This window comes from Podarcis filfolensis, assembly GCF_964270895.1.
Source record: "Podarcis filfolensis genome assembly, chromosome: 2".
In the NCBI taxonomy this organism is placed as follows: domain Eukaryota; kingdom Metazoa; phylum Chordata; class Lepidosauria; order Squamata; family Lacertidae; genus Podarcis; species Podarcis filfolensis.
The window spans coordinates 46379265-46400904 of NC_139605.1; the positions used below are offsets into that span (position 1 = coordinate 46379265).

The 21640-nt window shown below is 39.6% G+C and overlaps 1 protein-coding gene across 19 annotated transcripts in view; it reads left to right on the plus strand.

Moving 5' to 3' along the window:
• IQSEC1 (IQ motif and Sec7 domain ArfGEF 1) overlaps positions 1–21640 on the plus strand; it is a 311515-nt gene that overhangs the window by 202186 nt on the left and 87689 nt on the right. The window contains exon 1 of one of the 19 annotated variants that reach the window (XM_083602929.1): positions 4609–4753. The exons of the other annotated variants lie outside the window; for them this stretch is intronic. The gene's annotated coding sequence lies outside the window, so the exon portion shown is untranslated. Of the gene's footprint in view, positions 1–4608; positions 4754–21640 lie in introns of those variants that run through there. 19 annotated transcript variants of the gene reach the window in all.

The window sequence follows — 21640 nt, forward strand, 5'->3', positions numbered from 1 at the left end:
AAACATGTCATGAAACATCTTATAGACCTCAGCTTCAACCATGGAAATTTGGCTGACCTGCCTGGAAGGAATAAAAGTATTGTTAGGTTGGAGTCTTCCCGAGATCTGCTCTTTGGCATTAAAGAATATGAAGAAGACCTGCAGAAGGGACCTGGAAAAGAGTTAAGAGCCTCGGACATAAGATCTCCAGGTTGATGGACTATATGGAATTGACGGAAAGGACTGGCAGAATCCGAAACCAGGGAGAGGAGATGGTGGAAGAAGATTAGAGAATTTAAAGTTTATATATATAGAAATACTGTAAAATTAATGAATGATAGAAAAATGGTGGAAAGAAATTTTATGGCCTTAGCTAGAAATGTTATAAGGAGTTAAGCATATATAAGTATTTTAGTTTTAATGATAAAAAATATGTCAAGATATTTATAATATGACAGAAAATAGAGAAAGATGGAAAGGATTTGCTGAAACAAAAAGGGAGGTGAGAGGAAGTCGAGGAAACAAGGGAATGAAAGATAGAGTATGGAAAAGGTGTGATGTATGTTTTTAAATGGTTATTGTTTTGTTTTGTTTAGGGTTAAGGTGGGTTAGGGTTTTGTTTAGTTTAGTTTAATGTGTTTAGGTTGTGTTTTGTATTGTTTATATATTGTATTGTATTGTTTTTTTTCTCTTTTTGTTTTTTCTCTTTTGTCTTTTTTCTTTTTCTTTTCCTTTTCTGTAATCTTTAAAAGTAATAAATATTATTTTTTTAAAAAAAATTACCAACAAATTCAGTATTGGGGTACATAAAACATTCAGCAAACAGTGACATTAGGGCATCTATCCTGCTGATGCCCCAAATTGTAAGGGAGCTAAACCGCTTGAGGAACCTTTAAAAGTAAAACACTTCCATGTGGGTTTGAGTATTTCTGTGGTCAGCTGAACTGTTAATTCTTTGGGTACTGTAATGGCTTTAGGGGTTGCTTGTGCGTAAGTTACCGCCGCTCTGGGCTAGGTTGCCTGGTTAAAGCGTTTCTGTCTGGACAGCCATCCACTCCGTGGCTGTTCAGTCACTAGCAGAATCCATCAGTGGGCGTTTCTTGAACCTCTTCCAGGAAAGAAGTTCTTTGACGCCAAGTCGCCGCCTACTTTCCCTGCGCGGAAGTCTTCTGCGCAGGCTGGGTGTGGGCAGCGGAGGACCTGTGCTCTCCTCGCTGGTCTCCTGCGAAGAGTCCTGGAGCCTCCTCTCTGCTTCCCCCATTGGCCCCCCTCTATCCCTGGTGTTGCGCTGATTTTCTTCCCCAGCCGGAGACCTGCCTCTCTCCCTGCTTGGCCCCTCTCCAGCATCGCTGTGGAGCCTCGCCTCCTCCTCTAGTTCCGATGGCAGTTCCCTGACAGGTACCACCAAACGTATTTCAGAAGCTGATCTATCTATCTATCTATCTATCTATCATCTATCTATCTATCATCTATCTATCTGTTTATGAAAAAGGCTTGTATTAGCAGAATTCCTGTTCATATTTGGTGATCTGTCAAGCCAGCCATTGTCTGTCCAGTGTATTAGTAACTCTCTCTGCAGTCTTGGGCTTAATTCTCAGAAATGGCAAGTCCCCAGTCTAGGTCTAATTCTGAGAACTGGAAGATCGGTAAAGGTATATCTGGACTACGCAGCTTTAGGTTACAGGTGGGTGGACTACATGATTTATTGTTTCTCCATACACATAGAGAGCTGACCTTCAGTGAAGTAGCTGTCCTGGAATTGTTCTCCCTGATCTTTTTGTAACAGGGAATATTAAATTATGTGAACCCTCCCTCTTGCAATGTTGCCAGAAGCAATAAAGTCCAGAAACAAGTACTGTGGTACCTCTGGTTACATACGATTCAGGTTACATATGCTTCAGGTTACAGACTCTGCTAACCCAGAAATAATACCTCGGTTTAAGAACTTTGCTTCAGGATGAGCACAGAAATCGTGCGGCTGCGGCACCGCAGCCATGGGAGGCCTCATTAGCTAAAGTTGTGCTTCAGGTTAAGAACAGTTTCAGGTTAAGAACGGACCTCCGGAATGAATTAAATACGTAACCAGAGGTACCACTGTACAGGCATACCTCGGAAATATTGTGGATTCAGTTCCAGACCACCACAGTAAAGTGAATATTGCAATAAAGTGAATATTGCAATAAAGCAAGTCACACATTTTTATTTTTTTTGTTTCCCCATGCATATAAAAGTTTTGTTTGCACAATACTGTAGTCTATTAAGTGTGCAATAGCATTTTGGTTTTTTAAAAAATGTGCATACCTTAATTAAAAAATACTTTATTGCTTTAAAAAAAGTGCTAATCATTACCTGAGCCTTCAGCAAATTGTATACATTTTGCTAACGTTGATGGCTGCTGACTGATCAGGGCGTGGCTGCTGAAGGCTCGGGATGGCTGTGGCAAATCCTTAAAATAAGCCAGCAATGAAGTTTGCTGCATCGATTGACACTTCCTTTCACAAAATATTTCTCTGTAGCGTTTGAGGCTGTCAGTCCTCTCAAACCCTGCTGCTACTTTATCAACTAAGTTTATGTAATATTCTAAATCCTTTGTTGTCATTTCAACAATGTTCACAACATCTTCACCAGGCGTAGGTTCTATCTCAAAAAACTGCTTTCTTTGCTCATCCGAAAGAAGTCACTCCTCATCAATTAAAATTTTATCATGAAACTGCTGCAGTTCATTCACATTTTCAGGTTCCATTTCTAATTATAATTTTCTTGCTATTTTCACCACACCTGCAGTTACTTCCTTCACTGAAGTCTTGAACCACTTAACCCACATCTAGGAGGGTTGGAATCAAATTCTTCCAAACTCCTGTTAATCTTGATATTTTGACCTCCTCCCATGAAACACAAATGTTCTTAATGGCATCTAGAATGGTGAATCCTTTCTAGAAGGTTTTCAATCCAGCATGAGACATTATTATTCAATTTACTTCACCCAGCACCTACTAGAGGAATCACTATCCATGGCAGCTATAGCCTTATAAAATGCATTTCTTAAGTAATAAGTCTTGAAAGTTGAAATTGTGCCTTGATCCATGGTCTGCAGAATGGATATAGAGTCAGCAGGCATGAAAACAACATTAATCTCATTATACAACTCCATCAGAGTTCTAGAGTGACCAGGTGCATTGTCAATCAGTAATATTTTGAGCAGCAGGTACCAACAGTAAGTTTAAAATATTCAGTAAACCATGTTGTAAACAGATGTGCTGCCATCTAAGAGGCTTGTTGTTCCATTTATAGAGCATGGGCAGAGTAGATTTAGCATAATTCTTAGGGGCCATAGGATTTTCGGAATTGTAAATGAGCAGCGGTGATAGCCCTTATCGTACAGATATGCCCTAAACCATGCCAGAGTTTGAAGCTCAATTATAAAGTTGCCTGCATTTATATTACATAGATGACACATGGTACTCATGGTAAAAGGCTGTGTGTGTGAAATATTAATTTACTTGTTTATCAGGATACAGGGCAAGTTACTGGTACAAATGCAGAATTTAAAATTTTGTAATTTTGTTGATGACATCTCAGTAACCTGTTAATTCAAAATATAACCACAAAGCACACTGATTTACGTCTAAAACTACAGTGTTGGTGCCAGCCTAACCTGCAAAGAGAGTGCATTCAACAGCCAGGATGCTATTGCTGAGAAGGCTCTCCCCAAATGCCATTGAATTCTGTATGTGAACACCTGAATTCCCACAAGAGATTGGACATGAAAATGGCAGCTGTTTTGTATAGTGTTTGCTGTTGCTTATGTCTCTGGAATTTGATTGGGGGGCGGTCCCAAATAAACAAACATAATTGCACAGCAGGGACTCACAGTTTTTGAAATCATGTGGCTTAAGTTGGTTATATTTAAATCTATCTGTAAAATCACTGTAAAACCTACGTAGAGAAGAATGCACCATCTGATGTTCTACATTTTATTAATCAAACACATCACAAACAGTGTGAAATGTGTCAAATATACTTTTCAGTGTCATATGAAAAGAGGCATACTCTTGTTGTAGCCTTCGTTGTTGCGTCCTGGTCTATTTTGAATTTATGATATTTTGGGGGGAGGGCGCAGAGGCAGCTGGAGAATAGGAGACTATATGGGGAAACAAGTAAAATAAAATAAAAATGCTGTATTAACAATGTTACCTTTTGCTTACACTGTATAGGTGTATGCAATCCTAGCTTCCATTAACATGTTGAGTGTGAGGAATTAACATGCTTTTGCTCGTCTGCAATGAAGCACATATATTCCAAGTTTACTAGTTCAGTACTGCATGTATATGTGCACACAGATACATTCATGTGCTTGCACACATGTGCCCTCACACAGTCACTCACATCCACATTCTTCCTCTTAAGCTGCAAAGGGCCACTGACCTTCCAATGGGATTGTTCTGACAGTCAGAAGCATTGTAGAGATTAGGTATTACTTGGGTTACAGTGGCTTTGAAAGCTGCTGAGCAGAGATAGAAGAGGTCCAGCACACCCTAACAGTGTTAGGTAAATTTGCTGATCAGTACAGAGCATCTATCGGCAAAGAGCCCTGCACTCTGCTCCACAACGAGGCACTGACCCAGCTTCATCCTCCTATGAGAACTAGTAGAGGGTTTGTTTTTTCTCATCTACTGTTGTTCTTCCGTATCCACTGCAAAGGGAAACTATGACACAGCTCCACCTGGATGTTTGATTCTTTTTTTTCATGGCCTGTGGAACAATGAAGTCAGAGGTAAGTGAATGATGCAGTGCAGGAAGTTACTGCAGCAGTAGCATTTGCTAGGGATATAATTTAAAGAACCAGCATAGCAGAGAAATCTTGTTAAATTCTGTTTGTTTTGCATGCATTGGACAGAAGCAGAATAATAGCTGCTTTCTATATTTTAGCATCTCCCTCCCCCCACCCCAGCCCGGCCGGCAAATGTCCTTCTGTTGTGTTCAACACTGGAGAAAACAGACTTCATTTTTTTTTCCTGAAGGGAAGAGAAAGCTGTATTTTCTAGAGCACTGTACTTCTCAGCAATACAGATTAACAGGATTTTACAGCTTGTTTCACTATGTTGTAATAAGCTCCTTTCTAGAAATAAACATGCCTGTCGTTGCAGCTGGTGCAGTTTATTTAGATTGCTCCCATTGATTCTGAGCTCATGTTCCTGCTTCTTATTTGCATTTAGTCAATTAAGTATATATGCTCATTCTGAGTCACTTCTGGTGAGTTTCCTTTTACTTGGTTGATTTAAAAGACGTAGGATAATTTATTCATTTATATTTCTTACCAAACTATATTTATTCTTAAACCCCAAGCAATTAATATGAGAAAGCAAAGCATTTTTATTTTCTAAAATATTATACCTGCCCATTTTCCAGGAGAAGGTTCATTTCTAGGTCATGATCCTGCTTTTTCTGTGAATGGATTCGCTTTATCCCCAAGTCATGTTGGTAGAAGAGGAAGCACCCCCTTATAACATAGTTTTCAAGTGCATTGCAGCTACTGATTAAAATGTAAATAGAGAGAGAGAGAGAGAGAGAGAGAGAGAGAGCTATGTGATGTATTAGAGGCTATATGTGAGGCAGGAAGGTAATAATTATACATTATTTTTTTAAAAAAATTAATGCTGTAAATCAAGTTTGCATTTATATGAGGTGCCTTGCTAGTGTCTAAACTATGTCTTTGATATGGGTTAGTATACTGTATTAATACATATATAATTTTCTAGTAAAACTAAACATTTAATGCTTGGTTAGAGTGTGTACATGGAAATCATCCTCCCACCTCCACCCCAACTGCTGTTTTTCACAGTATAGCAAAACAGAATGTAAGACAGCTGCTTGTTAAATTAATTGAGAAGTCATTGAGATAATCTATGAAAATTATCAAGACAAGAGAAAACCATACTGATGCCTAGGTTTTATTTTTCACAGCTTTTTAATACTGTAAGGCTGCAATCTGACAAACATTTACTAGGGAGTAGTCCCATTTAGCACATTGGGATATTTCCAAGTAAACAAGCTTTGGATTGCACTGTAAGTATAACAAAAATTGAAAACGTAAAAATTGAAAGGGTGACTGTGGTTAAAGGTTCTGACACAACCTTAGTTAAAATTCATGACCAGGTAAAAGTTTTATGAGAAACTCTGTAAACAGGGTGAAATATGGCCTGTGTTGTCATAAGACTCTCTAACAAAAATGTCAAATATTTATTAGCTACAACATGATTTTAGTGCATTGGAAATGTAAAGTCTATTCCTATCTGGTATTCTATTTCAGACTTTTCAACTAATTAAGTGTATCTTGTTTAAAATTTTCTTCAGATTGTATAATACTGCTATTTCCCCTGAGCTCTCGGAATGATATATGTGTACATACAGCAAACAGGAGAAAGGTGGTGGAATAATATTGTTTAAAGAGATAAAAGTTTATCTTTTCAGAAGTTCATGGAGAGACAGTAACGTGCACTGCTACTCTTCCACATTTTTCTCTTTGAATTGTCTGTGCTATAAAAGAGCCCAAATAGTCTTTTTTCCTTTTCTCTTTTTTTGACATTTCTGTCTTTCTCATTTAGTTCAGTGTGTTGCATATTACCCAACATTGAACAGGTTGGTCTTTATGAAATATTAAGCAGTCATTTATCTCAGGAAGTCAACAGTCTGTGTTCATGGGGTTGGCAAGCAATTAAACTGTTTCGGGTATTTTCCTCTCTTTCATAAAGCATTTTACCATAAAACCACAACGTATTATATAGTTTGCATACACCTAGCAGTATGTATGTGTTTATGGATTTGTGGGGGTGGGGAGTATTCACAGTGATAGCCACTAAAATAAGAAGAGTTCTATGTTTTAAATTGGTAGCAATTTGCCATTGCAATGCATGTGAACTTATTTATTGAATTTTAAGTCACCCTTGATTCATAGAATGATTTATAGAATCCTAGGGTAGTGTGCAAGATATATAAAAACAATCCAACAATATTGCATCACAAACTTACAATGAAATCTCTATAAAAATTGTTTTTAAAAATACAGGACATCTGTAGCAGTCATAAAATACTGATTATAAAATTTAAGCTCCACCCCCCCCCAAAAAAACTGCCTGGATATTTATTAATAGTGTAATACTCTTGTTGACTTTAGCAGCTTCACTCAACTCTTTATAACACTGTATGTAGCTACCCAGAGGGCCTTTGGAGCTGCCTTTGCAATACAGTAGCACAATGCAGATGCTAATCAAAACTTGCTCTAGAGTTTTTGTGCCCATTTGGAAGATGGAATGGGAATTTACAAAGTTCTTCTCCAATAATTGAAAAGACACGTGGGAATTCAACTTGAGAAAGTAGTTATGTTTTATTACTTTTGAAGTTATGCCTTTTTGCTAAAAAAACTCTTGTAAAGGCTGAATATCTCCCCAAGCTGAAAAGTCACAAACTAATAAAATCTTTAATATCCATATGTTCAGCTTTGGATTTGAATAAATACTTTCAATACCACAGAAAAGCTAACTGTGTACTGGCAAAACAAGTGTCTATACTTGAATGTGTTGGTCCAGACAGCACACATAGTATGTAAATTTTTAGACACACCTTTATTTTAATAAAATGTAGGTGATGAGGCTGCAATTTGAAGAGTAGGATAAAGCACAGGGGAGCTTAACATTTTACCCTATACCATTTTCCTGCTAAAGATCACATTTCCCCAAGCTGCTTTCCCACTTGAGGGGGAGAGGGGGTCTCCTCAGCAGTGATTAACAAGAAAAGCTTAAGCAGTGCATTTTTCACAGAGGAAAGGATTTAAAAACACACCCCCTTCCAATGTCAGTTTTCCTCTTCAAATTGCAGAGTTGGTCACCTTCATTGTATAAAAGAGAAAAGCATCTCTTAAAATAGTCATTCTAAAGTTCCATCCTAAAGTTCCCAAGGTGGCTGGTGATTATGCAATCACTTTTGAATAATGTATCCCACAATTCTGCTTGGAATTCGGAATTCAGCTCTACTGAGTTCCTGTCAAGCGTATTGATGGGAGATTATGACTGTGGAAAATCATGGCTCTGGGGCAACTTGGGAGAGCTTGAGAAAAGAGGACTGATAACGGTTTCAGCAGTACAGAAGAAAACAAATAGAAGTTGCTTGTATTGAGTACAACACAGAGCTTATCTACACTTACCTTTCCAAGTCCAGTCCGTGCTTTAACGCTCCATATCCAAGTGCCCTTTTTTTTGCTCCAGAGCTTTCCCCACAAAACCCGCTCTCTAGTACTCAGTCAGAACAAACACCAATCCACAGAAAGCCTGAAATGATGTTTGCTCCGATTGAGCACTAAAGAGTGGGTTTTGGCGGGACAAGCTCGGGGGGATGGGACAAAACCACTTGGACATGAATCTTTCAAGCTCAGACATGTACCTGGAAAGAATAGGGCAAGAGGTAAGTGTGGATAAGCCCACAACCAACCAACATGAAGGCAGTGACAAAATGCATGGGAACTAGTAGAAGGTAACCTTTGGAGGTCTATATGTTAAACAACAAATTCAAAAACAGCTAAGCGGATTCCAAAGAAAAGCGGAGCTGCCTCAAAAGAGGAGATGCTCTTGACACGAATAATACATAAAAATACAGTAATCCAGTGCTTTATTTCCTAGTAGCTGAACACTTGAGCCACAGTTAAAGTGGACTCAGACTGGGTCTTGTATGTTAATCCAAGTTGCAGTCAGATACAGTTGCTTGCTAAATTAACCTGAGGGTTCTCCTCAGTGCCAGTAAGCTGCTGCTGATGGTGATGATGATGATGATAAAGTAAAACAAAAAGAGTTCAGAACTATTTTGTTATATAGATTATAATCTCCATACAAGGCATTTGGAGCCTGGGGATTTTCAGCTTTCATCCCCCCACCCCCACCCCTCCAAATTTAAATGAAATGATGCTGTTATCTACAAAAGACAGAAGTTGTAGTTTTTCTCCACATACAAAATTCACGTATGGAATTCATAATGGGTTTCTTATCACACAGTTTGCTGCAAGATTACTTTAGAGATACAGCTCATCCCAAGTGGTCTGCAGGCAGATTGGGCAGGAAACTGCATACATACTCATCTATGTACATTGTAAGCAAGCATTCTCAGTGCAATTTTCATAGAGCATTTAGTATTACGTCAGTGAAGAAGAAATGAGAATAATGGGGCTGAATAAAGCTTTGAATGGTTCAGGCTTGGACTTTAGGATGCAGGGTGAAGCCAGGTGCATAGATGATTGTGGGCTGGAAGGTGTTTTCTAATGAACATTTACTAGCATCTGGTTCTCCCTGCAAATGAGTGAACAAAGTACTCAAGAGAATAGCTTGGGTGGGTACCAACAACTATGGCTTGCTGCTGGGTCACCATCCTACTGGTGGAGTAGGAGTGGCAATGGCACACCCAAATTCAGTGCATTGTATGGCTGACTAAGTATGCTTAAGAGCAATAAAAGCATTCATCTTTTATAAGTGGATATAACAGTTTCTCTCGTATAAGTTAGAAATGTTGTGGTTCATTGTTGTTCAAGTGTCAGTGGTTTTCATGGACGGGCTGGATGCAGAGGAGTGGTGGGAGGCACCTGATGGGGGAACCCTCAAGGGAAAAAAGGTTCAAATCTCAGGGATTGGTGGTGGAGTGAAGAGGGAGCAGACTGGGAGGAGGAAGTGTCAGAAGCTGAAGAGGATTTAGTGAGCAGGAAGAAGCTGGGCCAGAAAGCCACCCTGATTCAGAGGCTGGAGAGGAGGGGGGCCAGGAGACAGAGAGGTGGCAGGCTGCTGAAGAATCCAGGGAGTCTTCCCCCTCCTGCACTGACCAGCTTCCCTACCCCCTGGTCTCCCAGAACATACAGAGAAATTAAAAGAGCAGAGGAGAGATTGGTTGCGCACAGACTCAGTCTCCAGTTGCTTTGGAAAAACCCTGGAGAGGAGATGACTTAAGCAGCTGTGGGAAGGTGGGGACCTTCAGTCCTCATAACTGCCTCATTGGGACAAGACTTACCGGGAAGAATTGCTGGCATCACTAGGCCTGTGCTATTTTGGTTTATTTGAATAAAGAACCTGGTCATTCCTTTCTTCTTTCTGTCCCACTCAGGATGCTGTTTTGCTGCCCCTCTAACCTGCTGCCTACAGTACGTGCTTCCTCTCGCCTGCCCCTCTTGATCTTGATATCTTGAATATCTTGATATCTTGAATCACTAACATTTAAATTGCACTTATTTGAGGAGCTTGTAAAAGATTGTTTTTAACCTACAGTATAATTTTCAGTTTTAAATTACTGCTTTTGATTTCTACTTGCTGTGCTAATTCAGAAGTCTACTGGAACGATAAGGACAGTTGTTTAGCAGTAGATGATGTGTTCACTTGCTGTATACAATCAGCCAATTTTATTTTTTATTTTTTTAGGGATGGAAGCAATACAGATGATGACCTATTCTGTCTCCAAGTTGGGTGCTTAATATTGATGTTATGCATTCCAGCTGTATTTTCCTGCAATTTAAGCTCTAAATAGTTTGACTTATACAGTCCTCAAGACAGCAATCAGCAGGGATCAAAAGAGGCCCTTTTTTGAGAAATGGCCCATCATAATACTATGACTTTATTATGTTACTCAGAGAAAGCACAGTAGAGGGTGTTAGTTCAGCTGCAAACTCTAGCCCCATTTTGTTTCATCTAGAGATTCTTACAAGACCCCCTGTTAGACAAGGAAAACATAACATTGTTTTTGAGACATTGCTTGCTTTCTCCCTTTCTGGCAATGATTCCTAGCATGAGTTCAAGTCACATATGTTCCTTTCCAGTGCCAGAAATGGGGAAAACATTTCCTGTTAGCTAGCGGGTAATGGGCAAGCATTATCACAAAGGTAGGTTGGAAATGTTTGTGTAACAGAAATGGTATAGCAAAGTTTTTTGGTAACTCAACTTTGTCATGCTAATCAAATGAGCTAATGGACAAAATATTTCCTACTGGTTATTTTTTAGAAAAAATATAGCCTTTTATTAGACTAGTTGGTATCCGGACTAATTTTATTAGACTAATTGGTATGTGAGTTTTTGCATTAAATGACACTCTTCCTTACATCAGATGCTCAAAAAAATAAGGGGGGGGGGACTATCTGAATATAGCGTTGCACCCAACGCTGCTGTTCTCATCATGCAATAAATGTCAAATTGTGCAATGGAACTTCCCCCTCATCTCCATTCCCCTGCATCCCACCATGCACCCTCAAAATCTACTCCAGAGGGTTGGGGCACCTCCAGAGCAGATTTTGGGGTAGGGGACACAGGCAGGAGAGATGAATGGGAAGTCCTGGTGTTAGAATGAAACTCTTGCTTGTTTAGTGTTGCCTACAACCCAGAGACATGAAGTTGAGCTTGCTTACACTTACCTACAATTGTTTTTATTTTCATAGTCCTTCAAATGGATTAGAGTAGAGGAAAGTATTTAGAGCAATCTAAACAGAAACCATTTCACGCACTAGGTCCCATCCCACCCCCTGATTTTTTTGTTGAAGCTTTTTTAATACAACAGATAAAAGGCAAGGGGTAAAAGGAAGGAAGGAAAAGAAAGAGAGTAAAGGGAAAGGACTTCAAATTTGCTGGCTAACAGTTAACTAAATTATTCAAAACATTCACTCCACTACAACAGCCAACTCTTCCATTTTCCATAAAGTAGTATTTTCCCATCTTCAAACCCAAATATTGCACTAGGCATTCAAGTTACATCAGCTCATAAACAATATTAAGAATCTCTCCTTCTCATTCACCTATATCAGTGTCAGAATAAACATGATAAAAAGATCCAATTTAATGATGCATTTGATTTAATGAACCTCAATACTAGGTCAGAGTTTACCAGCGTTTTCAGTTTATAAATCAGTATCATACAAGCATTTTTTAAAACATCCCTGCGCATTTGGGGTAGCCAACACTGGATCCCTGAAACCAGAAAAGAGTGATTTGGGAGAAGCAGGCCAATAAGAATAATGAAGCCCAGGGCTGACCCACCCATGAAGTGGGGTGCAGCTGCCACCACTCACCCTGCCTCTGCTGACGGAGAAGCATCACTGGCATCAGGCTTCCAGTCCCCACCCCACCAGTTTAGTCTAAGGGTCCCAGTGCAGTTGGTTTAAATGTTGTGGCAGTGGACTGGACTGAACCCTGGCTCTGTCAGATCCATTACCAGTTCCATGCCCCCATGCAAATGGCTGTGATTGGCCAATTCAAAAATTAAATTTGGCAGGAAATCTCTTTGACCCCCATGGCCGGCTGAGGAACCCCATATAGGAACCCCCGCCACCCTTATCCCCTGCTGCCATGTCAATAAGATTAAGCAGACTTTGCCTTGTTTGGCCATAACATTTGAATTTAACAGTGGTTGAACACACTGTTTGGCCTACATTACGGTAGTGTTACACTGTGTTGATATACTTTTCTTAAAGTAGCACATCCTGATTAAACTGTTCAGCAGTGTGGAAACTTTGATGGCAACACCTCCTCTCACAAAATAAAACCGTGTTTTATAAGCATGCTTGCCAATCAGATATGTCCTGCCCTCCTTTCCAGCATGGGAAATGAGCAAAGGAAATAAACAAAGGAAAAACTTGGTCACTATCAGCTGTAGATTTTAGCAACTGTCCCAAAATGTTATGATTTTTTTTTTAAGATGTGGCATATTAATGTATTGAGAATGCTATTTATTATCCCTTTCCTTCCTGCTATCTTTCTTCAAAGTATAGGGGAAAGGCAACTGTAGTAGCAAGCAGACAGTTCAGTGGTGTTTCATCACTTCTTCATTTTCTCTCTCTCCCTCTCTCTCTCCCTCTCTCTCTCTCTCTCTTTCTCTCTCTGTGTGTGTATGAGAGAGAGAGCATTAGGGAAGTTAAAAAACAAAAACAGAAGACGTATCACCATCTTAGTTCTCATTTAATTATATCTGTGGTTGATAGAAATCTATTTAATGTATTTATACTGTCTTTCAGGGTGCAAACACTAGCAAAATGGCTTACACACAAGTATATACCAAACCATTAATTTAACACAATTAAATATCACCAGGAAGTAATTCTTATAATAATGTTTTATTCACTGAAAGAAGAGGTTGTTTTATTTCATTGATCCTGGGTCTGTGCACGTTAGAAAAATATACCAGATTTGAAAGGTGGGAGATTGCTCACATTCTAACTATGAATATAGAGGGCAACTTTCTGCTGTTACCTAATCAGTATGACCTGTAACTTAATATTGTTGACTTTGATAGCAAGGACGTGTCCTGTACCTATGAAGATCTAAAATGTTGCAAACAAGCAGGGTTAAATGGACTGAGTACATTTCTACTTTGTAGTAAAATTGAGTCTTGCTATCAGAGCATTTTCCAATTTCATAAAAACACAGAGATTTATTAGAGAGAAAATAAGTTGACAGTGTAATATTTTTCCCAGATGTGGAACAGTTGACAAACCTGAGACCAGGGGGAAATCCACAAAACCTTAGTCATGACTGTTGTGAGGTGTTTTTAATATATTTTAATTCATTGTAAAATCATAAATGCCTAAAAATTGTTCTACAAAATGGGGGGGTGCCTCAACATTCTTTTGGGTAATTTTGTGTACCATTAAAATTATTTAGCACTCTATAAAAAAATTAGGCATTATCCCACTCCCCAGCTGTAACCATAGTAAGATTGGAAACAGGCCTCATATTCACATATTCTGTTTCCGTTTTCATCATGGAGAGAACATACCAAGTGAAACAGGAACATCATACATTTATTGAAAGAGGATTTCCTTGACAGGGAAAAAGGATCAAGGGAGTTACATATTCCAGGGCAGATCTAATCCCAACATTCACTTCAAGATCCAGAGGCAATGGGTGTTTACTGAATTCATTACTCATTAAGTGGAAACTGCAAACTAATACCTGTTTTACAGATCATCCTAAGTGTAAAGTGAGAAGGATGGTGGGATCCCACCCATGATTCTTCTTAGATACACAATATGCCCATGTGGATATGTGGTAATACTCTTCCTTTTCCAGCAGCTCTTTAAAAAACAACACAAACCATTCCATGGAAAGTTAAGTCAAAGAGCTACTCTTCTTATAGGGAGATGTGCCTGCTCCAAATATGGAGACAACCCATGATAGCAGAGCTAAACATTTCCTTCCTCTTCATGTTCAGCCAGTGTGGTGTAGTGGTTAAGAGTGGTGGACTCGTAATCTGGTGAACCGGGTTCGATTCCCTGCTCCTCCACATGCAGCTGCTGGGTGACCTTGGGCTAGTCACACTTCTCTGAAGTCTCTCAGCCTCACTCACCTCACAGAGTGTTTGTTGTGGGGGAGGGAAAAGGAGAATGTTAGCCGCTTTGAGATTCCTTAGGGTAGTGATAAAGCGGGATATCAAATCCAAACTACTACTTCTTCTTCTTCTTCTTCTTCTTCTTCTTCTTCTTCTTCTTCTTCTTCCTCTTCCTCTTCCTCTTCTTCTTCTTCCTCTTCTTCTTCCAGAAGTGCCAAAAGAAGCAGCCCTGTTTGCTCACACTCCCTCATCAGTTCTTATCAGTAACATGCAAAGCCATCCTTGCTCTGTCTTCTAAGAGTTCCCTCTTTTAAATCCTAAGCAGCACAACTTTAACAGGTTCTGAGTATCTCAAGGCTCAGCCATTGGCTGTTGTGAAGAAGTTAAGGTTTATTTAAAGAGTAATCTTACCTATTCAACTTTACTGCAAAAAAATTTTTTTTAAAAAAAAGGTAAAGGGACCCCTGACCATTAGGTCTAGTCGTGACCGACTCTGGGGTTGCGGTGCTCATCTCGCTTTATTGGCCGAGGGAGCCAGCATACAGCTTCCGGGTCACGTGGCCAGCATGACTAAGCCGCTTCTGGCGAACCAGAGCAGCGCATGGAAACACCGTTTACCTTCCCGCCAGAGCAGTACCGATTTACTTGCACTTTGACGTGCTTTCAAACTGCTAGGTTGGCAGGAGCAGGGACCAAGCTACAGGAGCTCACCCCGTCTTGGGGATTTGAACCGCCGACCTTCTGATTAGCAAGTCCTAGGCTCTGTGGTTTAACCCACAGCACCACCCGCGTCCCCTACTGCAGAATTAAAAACACCAAAAAATACCAGACATGGGGATATTAGCTGTGGAATATTTATTTTAGAAAGTGTATCAACATTAATTATTGATTAAAGCAAGCAAGCATTGACTTAGCTTATTGGCAAATTTAAAATTACAGAAAGCATTTGAAAATATACGAAAAGGGACTTTCCAAAATAACCTTAAAATCAGGTTCATGCAGTATGTGGTATTCAGACCTAACCAGCTTTTTGTAATAGTATCAAATTAAAGTCCGCACATTGTGTCATGAATACACTTAGTGTTCTGTGCAACAAAAAACAAAAATGCTCTGCTTATAAAGACACTGTGTGAGCAAGCAGCAAGGTTCCAGAATGTGATAAAATATGTCTATTCAGAAAGTTTACATATTTGGTTGACTTTTGGCTGTATGTCTTTCCTCTTGGCAAACCTGAGGAATGTCTACCACATGCTGAAGCCTGGCACAGATTATGCTCAGAGTGTCCAACAGAAAAAGTCTAATCTTCAGAAGGAAACTGAGTGAACTATTTATGGATCTCTCTGTTGCATAACACGTTCAGACTTTCCTGGACTGAGGATTCCTTTCAAAATATTTTTCAGAAAGCTGCCTTTCTAACAGGCTGCTGAAAGCACTGAATGAGCCCTTCAGCTAGTTAAAGTTATTTCGAAATGCTAGTGTGCCTAATTTTAATTGGCAGCAATGACATAAATGTGTCCCAGTGCTTATGTTTATTGTTTTAGTACTGAAGTTTGACTCTGTCTAGTCCTAATTCACTTAAAATTCATTATAAACTGATAGATGGTAAGAAGAAAAATGAAACTGGAATTTTGGTTCTTAAAAAGTGAACTTCCTAGCCCACAGGTTTTCAACGTTTTTGGGTCCACGGCTCCCTTGACCAACTATATTCTTTCTGCGGCACCCCTGTGTGGCTCAGGAGCCCAGTTAGGTCACCCCTTGCCTGCAGAGCTGGCAGTCTCTCAGCCTTTTTTGAACATCCTCCCTTGTGGAGTGTTCCCTCAGCCTTCTCTCCTCTCTGCTCTCCTTGCTGCTGCTGTCCCTGGTCTCTGATCTGCCCCTGTCCCAAAGACAGGGCACCAGAGGCACCATTCGCCTGCGAAGCTTATAGCCAAGACTGCTGCAATAAACAGCTGTGCAAGCCTTTGGAAGGCAGAGACGTGAGAGTGCATCAAAGAAAGAAGGGAAAGAAAGAGGGGCAGGGGCCAGTGTTGCCTGCGGCACCCCTGAGCATCATTCAAGGCACCCTAGGGTGCCACAACACACTGATTGAAAACCACGGCCCAGCCACATGGCATGTTGGATATCCCCATTTTATAGTATAAATGTATAAGTACCTGAAATAAGGGACGCGGGTGGCGCTGTGGGTAAAACCTCAGTGCCTAGGACTTGCCGATCGCATGGTCGGCGGTTCGAATCCCCACGGCGGGGTGAGCTCCCGTCTTTCGGTCCCAGCTCCTGCCCACCTAGCAGTTCGAAAGCACGCCTAAGTGCAAGTAGATAAATAGGTACCGCTTTATAGCGGGAAGGTAAACGGTGTTTCCGTGTGCTGCACTGGTGCTGGCTCGCCAGAGCAGCTTCGTCACGCAGGCCACGTGACCCGGAAGTGTCTCTGGACAGCGCTGGCCCCCGGCCTCTTAAGTGAGATGGGCGCACAACCCTAGAGTCGGACACGACTGGCCCGTACGGGCAGGGGTACCTTTACCTTATCTGAAATAAAGACATCAATTAAAAGGTGCTTGTTAACTATTGCATTGGAACACTTAGCTAGCAACTTTCCATTATGGTGATCTCTTAATTTTGAACTGATAAGGCTCATTAGATTCTACAAGATTTGAAGGCTCATGATACATGAATTATGTGGGATCTGGAGGCCTCGTGGCATCTGTAATTTCTCATAAAATTTGTTTGTAGAGAAGATGCAGCCTTACTTGGGAACAGTAAAGTACAAAAAAAAAAAGCAGAAAGCAAGTGGATCATGTTGTGTCCCCCAGTCTTTCTCTGTGTCTCTAACAATGAAAAAAAAAACCCCACAGTGATTTTTGTTTTTGGTATATAGTTCTATTCTCAAGGCCTGTAATTATAGGGATCTGGATGGAAACATGTCTAGGAATCTGTGTGGCCATGGTAATTCCATGGAGTACAGTTGGGCCCTTTTGTTATGGAATCAGGATAGATGTGAGTTTTTGATTCTTGAGAAAAGGTTTTGCCCAAATGGCAAGATGCCTAGGTGACTAAAATACATGGAAGTTCTGGCTGACACATAGACTCTTTCTGCATTTACTCAAATCCAGTGTACTCCTACTGCTGGTTTTGGAAGGGGTACACACACCAGTGTTAGCCACAATTCATGTCTATCCTGTTGTTTCCTATGGAATATTGCATTTTGATGGGGTTTTCCCCAAACCAGCTTCGATAAATTTTGAGAAAAGGAACAACCTAGTTGCATTTTAAGCCAGTAATATGTGCACAGCTTAGTGCAAATCTGCAGATTGTTTCAGCATTGGAATTGTGCTGGTATGCAGCTGTCCCAGTAATCAGTTCTGTGCCAAGGATTGGTTTAACATTGGATTAACAATGCAGTGCACCCAGGTATAATTATGATATATATAGTGTGTGAAATGGAGAGTGTATCCTCACCTAGTATAGTGACCTTTCTTTCCTTTATGTTGGACCTGTGGAAATATTTTAAACAGCAGAGTACTCACTGAAATCTGCTTTTCGTTGCAGAATCTAAATTCTGCAACTTCAGTAGGCAGAATGAAATAGGCTGCCTGCCCCAAAGTGGCTACTTGTGAACAAACTTTATCCTGCTGCTAAAGATCCCCTTTGGCCCATTGCGAAGTTTTTTGACTACTCACAAAGAATCTTTGAGGTGAACAGATGAGTGGTTGTTTGTACCTAGCAAGAAATGGACAATTATTCGGTAAATTGCCCAGTGCAATGTAAAACAACTGGGCCATTTAACATGTGCCAACAACAGCATCTGGCCTTGAGAGATGAATGCCAGAAATGGTTACACAAATCTGGAACATCACAATTTAACTGTGAGTAGGTTGTGAGTATTTAAGGTTAGGGTGCTTGACCTGAGACAAAATGGATACTGCAAGCAAGTAAAACTTGCTTTATGGGCATAATATTCTAGATTATCTGACTGCATTAAAAGTTTTCTTCTATGATACCATGCATTTAATGCCTATTGCCTAAAATGATTAGATGGCACGTAAATGGCATCTGTGCTAGTTTATTTTTTATCAGTAAACCCAGAAGAGCTTTTTAATAAAGTATAGTATTCAACAACATTTGTTCCAAACAATACAGCATGCTGTATTATGTCCATATAATTCATCTTCTCATTTAGAATGTCCATGCCCTTGGATTTATGGAGTTTGCATTTTACAAATAAGTTTATATAAATGTCTGCTTAAGCTTTCTTCAAGATTCAGTACTCCCGATGCAAGAAGACTCTCTTTCAGCCCTTTGTCCCCGTTCCCTTCCAAAGACACACAAATCCTTTAATACCCTGGATTAGAACGAATATGGCTCTCCTTAGGTGACCTCAAAGTGAGTCAGCAAAAATAACTGTGCTGCTATGCAGGACCCATCACCTGATGTTGAGAAGTTTCGCTGAAGAGTGTTTAACTCCTTTTTATGTCCAGGGTTTGCTACATGATCCTAGCAGTGAAACCTTTCTGACAAGTTTTCTGGAATTGTCAATATAGTTATTAAGGAACTCTTCTAATAAATCTTGGATGTCTAACACTTTTAAGTTAGCAGAACATCTGAATAGTTGCAGCTAATGTTGCCCATAACAGTTCTGTATTAAAAATGTATGCTTGAGCTTGCGTATTTGAGCCTTCCAAAAACATTGCTAGTTAGTGGGCATTTTTTTTATTTGCAGAGGTCTAGATTAATGAGATTTGCTAAATGAGCAAAGGTCAGACTTATTTTAGCAATATGGCAACACTTGAAGGATGTATTAGATTTATTTTAGTAACACTTTTTATACTAATTATGGTACTTTATACATTTTTTGCTCAGCATTTGTGGCCTGTAAAAATGTAATTATTCCAACAGTTTTACTGCCAGTGACTTGATCAGTGGACCCTTTCCGCACTGGGTTGCATAGAAATCACCCCGTCATGGAACCCTGGACATTGTAAGGGATCCTGGAAAATTAGGGTGCATTCTTAAGTTCACATAAAATGCTAATGAAGCTTGTGGTTCTCTCTGTTCTCTCCTGTAACTGGATCCAGCAAGTGTTAACATTTAAGCAAGGATTCAAATTCCAGGCCAGCCTCCTGGTGAGGTGATAGCCTAGGTAATGGACCATTAAGGGAACAATGGAAGTGTATCTGTGCTAGATAGCAAATGGGTGGCCACCCTCCCCCCAATTGGCTAACATGTCCATTCATTTCATTGGGTCTACTTTGAGTAGAACTTATTGGATACAACCCTAGATCTATATCACAAGCTCTGTATTTTAGCACACTAATTATTAGAAGACTATAGCTATGGCTTGTTCCGTTTCAGCTGTTCATTTGGCTTTGATTTGGCTTTACAGTCATACCTTGGGTTGAAGTTGCTTCAGGTTGAGCATTTTTGGGTTGCACTCTGCGGCAACCCGGAAGTAACAGAATGCGTTACTTCCGGGTTTCGCCGCTTGCGCATGTGCAGACGCTCAAAATGATGTCATGCGCAGAAGCAGCGAATCACGACCCGCGCATGCGCAGACGCGGGTTGCGTTCGCTTCAGGATGCGAACGGGGCTGCGGAATGGATCCCGTTCGCATCCAGAGGTACCACTGTATTTCTTTCATTGTATCGCAAAACTTCTTCAGTTCAAGCTGGAGCGGAATTGAGAAATGAGAAGGGAGAGTAGGATGAGGGTTCACATGAGTCTGAGGTCCACATGTTTCACATAAGTGTCAGCAAAATATGTGTCTAAACAGCAGCTAGGATGCACCTACCTGATGAAAAATGTATTTCTTTGAAAGACAAAAACATTACAGGTCCTTGATTGTTTCACCGTACATGTTTGCCCAGAATGGAACAATGATGTTACAGAATGTCACAGTAAGAAACCTTAAAGGTCAATAATAAAACTGGAAGCATTTTATTTAGCATCCACTGTCTTTCATAATTGAATTGGAGAAAGGGAAAAGAGCTAATTAAGGATGTTGTGTAACATTTTCTGCATATAATGAAGTCATTTTTAACTTTAAACATTTATTAGCACATTGTGATAGTCATCATTCAATTGTCAACATGTATTTGACAATCGCTGCTCGAAGTCTTTATTCACTCTTTAGCTTGTTTTGCTAGGAAATGTGTGAACTAATAAATTATGAAGCCACAATGACAGTGTAATTATGGCTGTCAATTATATATTGCTGTTTCATACTGGTGATGTGCCAGAAACACCATCCAATGTAAAAAAAAAGGGGGGGAGACAGTTTTATTGCATGGAAAGATATATTTTATTCTCATTTCTTACTAAACATGCTTTGTTAATTTTCAGTGTCAGAAGTTTGACTTCCTTGCCAATTCTCATCCTCCATATTCTAAAAACACTAGTGCTATTTTCGAGACCTCTGTAGATATTAGCATGTGGGGTAGTTTGTTTGTTTTTTAAATCTGAGTGCTATTTTTTTATTAGGCATTTAATTAAGTGCATAATATGAAATATATGATGTTTATTAGTTAAGCTAGAGATGCAAATTATTTGCTTCTTAGAATAAAATCATTCTGGGTAGTTTAGACCTCAGAATTCTTATTACACAGGTTCCAACTAAAGATGCTGTCTGTGCCAACAAGCCAGCAATCAAAAACCAAAAGTGATAGTGTATTAGCCTGATAAGCAGGTACTTTTGATTATTATGTGTCTAATAAAATAATTCCAGTATAGTATTTTTTGAGTTGGTATGTTTGGAGTGTTCAAATCTCCAACCAGTTTGCTTGTTTGTTGATTTATTTAGAAGAATTTATAAACCCGTTAATTAAAACAAACCTCTTAGTGGTGTACATAAAAGCAGTATAAAATATCGATAATACACAAATAACAGCTAAAAATTAAAAATCAAGTGTGTTTAAATGATTGGTTATATGTCCTGTATGCTATATAGGTGTGTATATAGCACTCCTATAGCTATATATAAAGCCTGAAAAGTTTACTTAAACAAGCAAGCAAGCAAATTATATCAGACAAGTACTTGCCTAATATTAATTGTCAGGGAGTCTTAAAGTCCAGATACTGTCATACTGAAAGCTTGATGCTTCACAAATGTGGCGTGGATATCGTATTGTAAGTATAAATAAATAAATAAAGTTACTCCTTTATTTGTCTAGTGCAAAGTACAGCAACTGGCAAAAAGAATAATTTCAGAAAAAATGTGCTTTGTCTGATGTGGGTGTTTTCCCCCCAGCCCCACCTTAAATGAAAAGCCAAGCACCTCAGCTGATTTAAAATTCTCTCAGATGTTGAAAATAGCAGCTTAATCAAATGAAGAGCA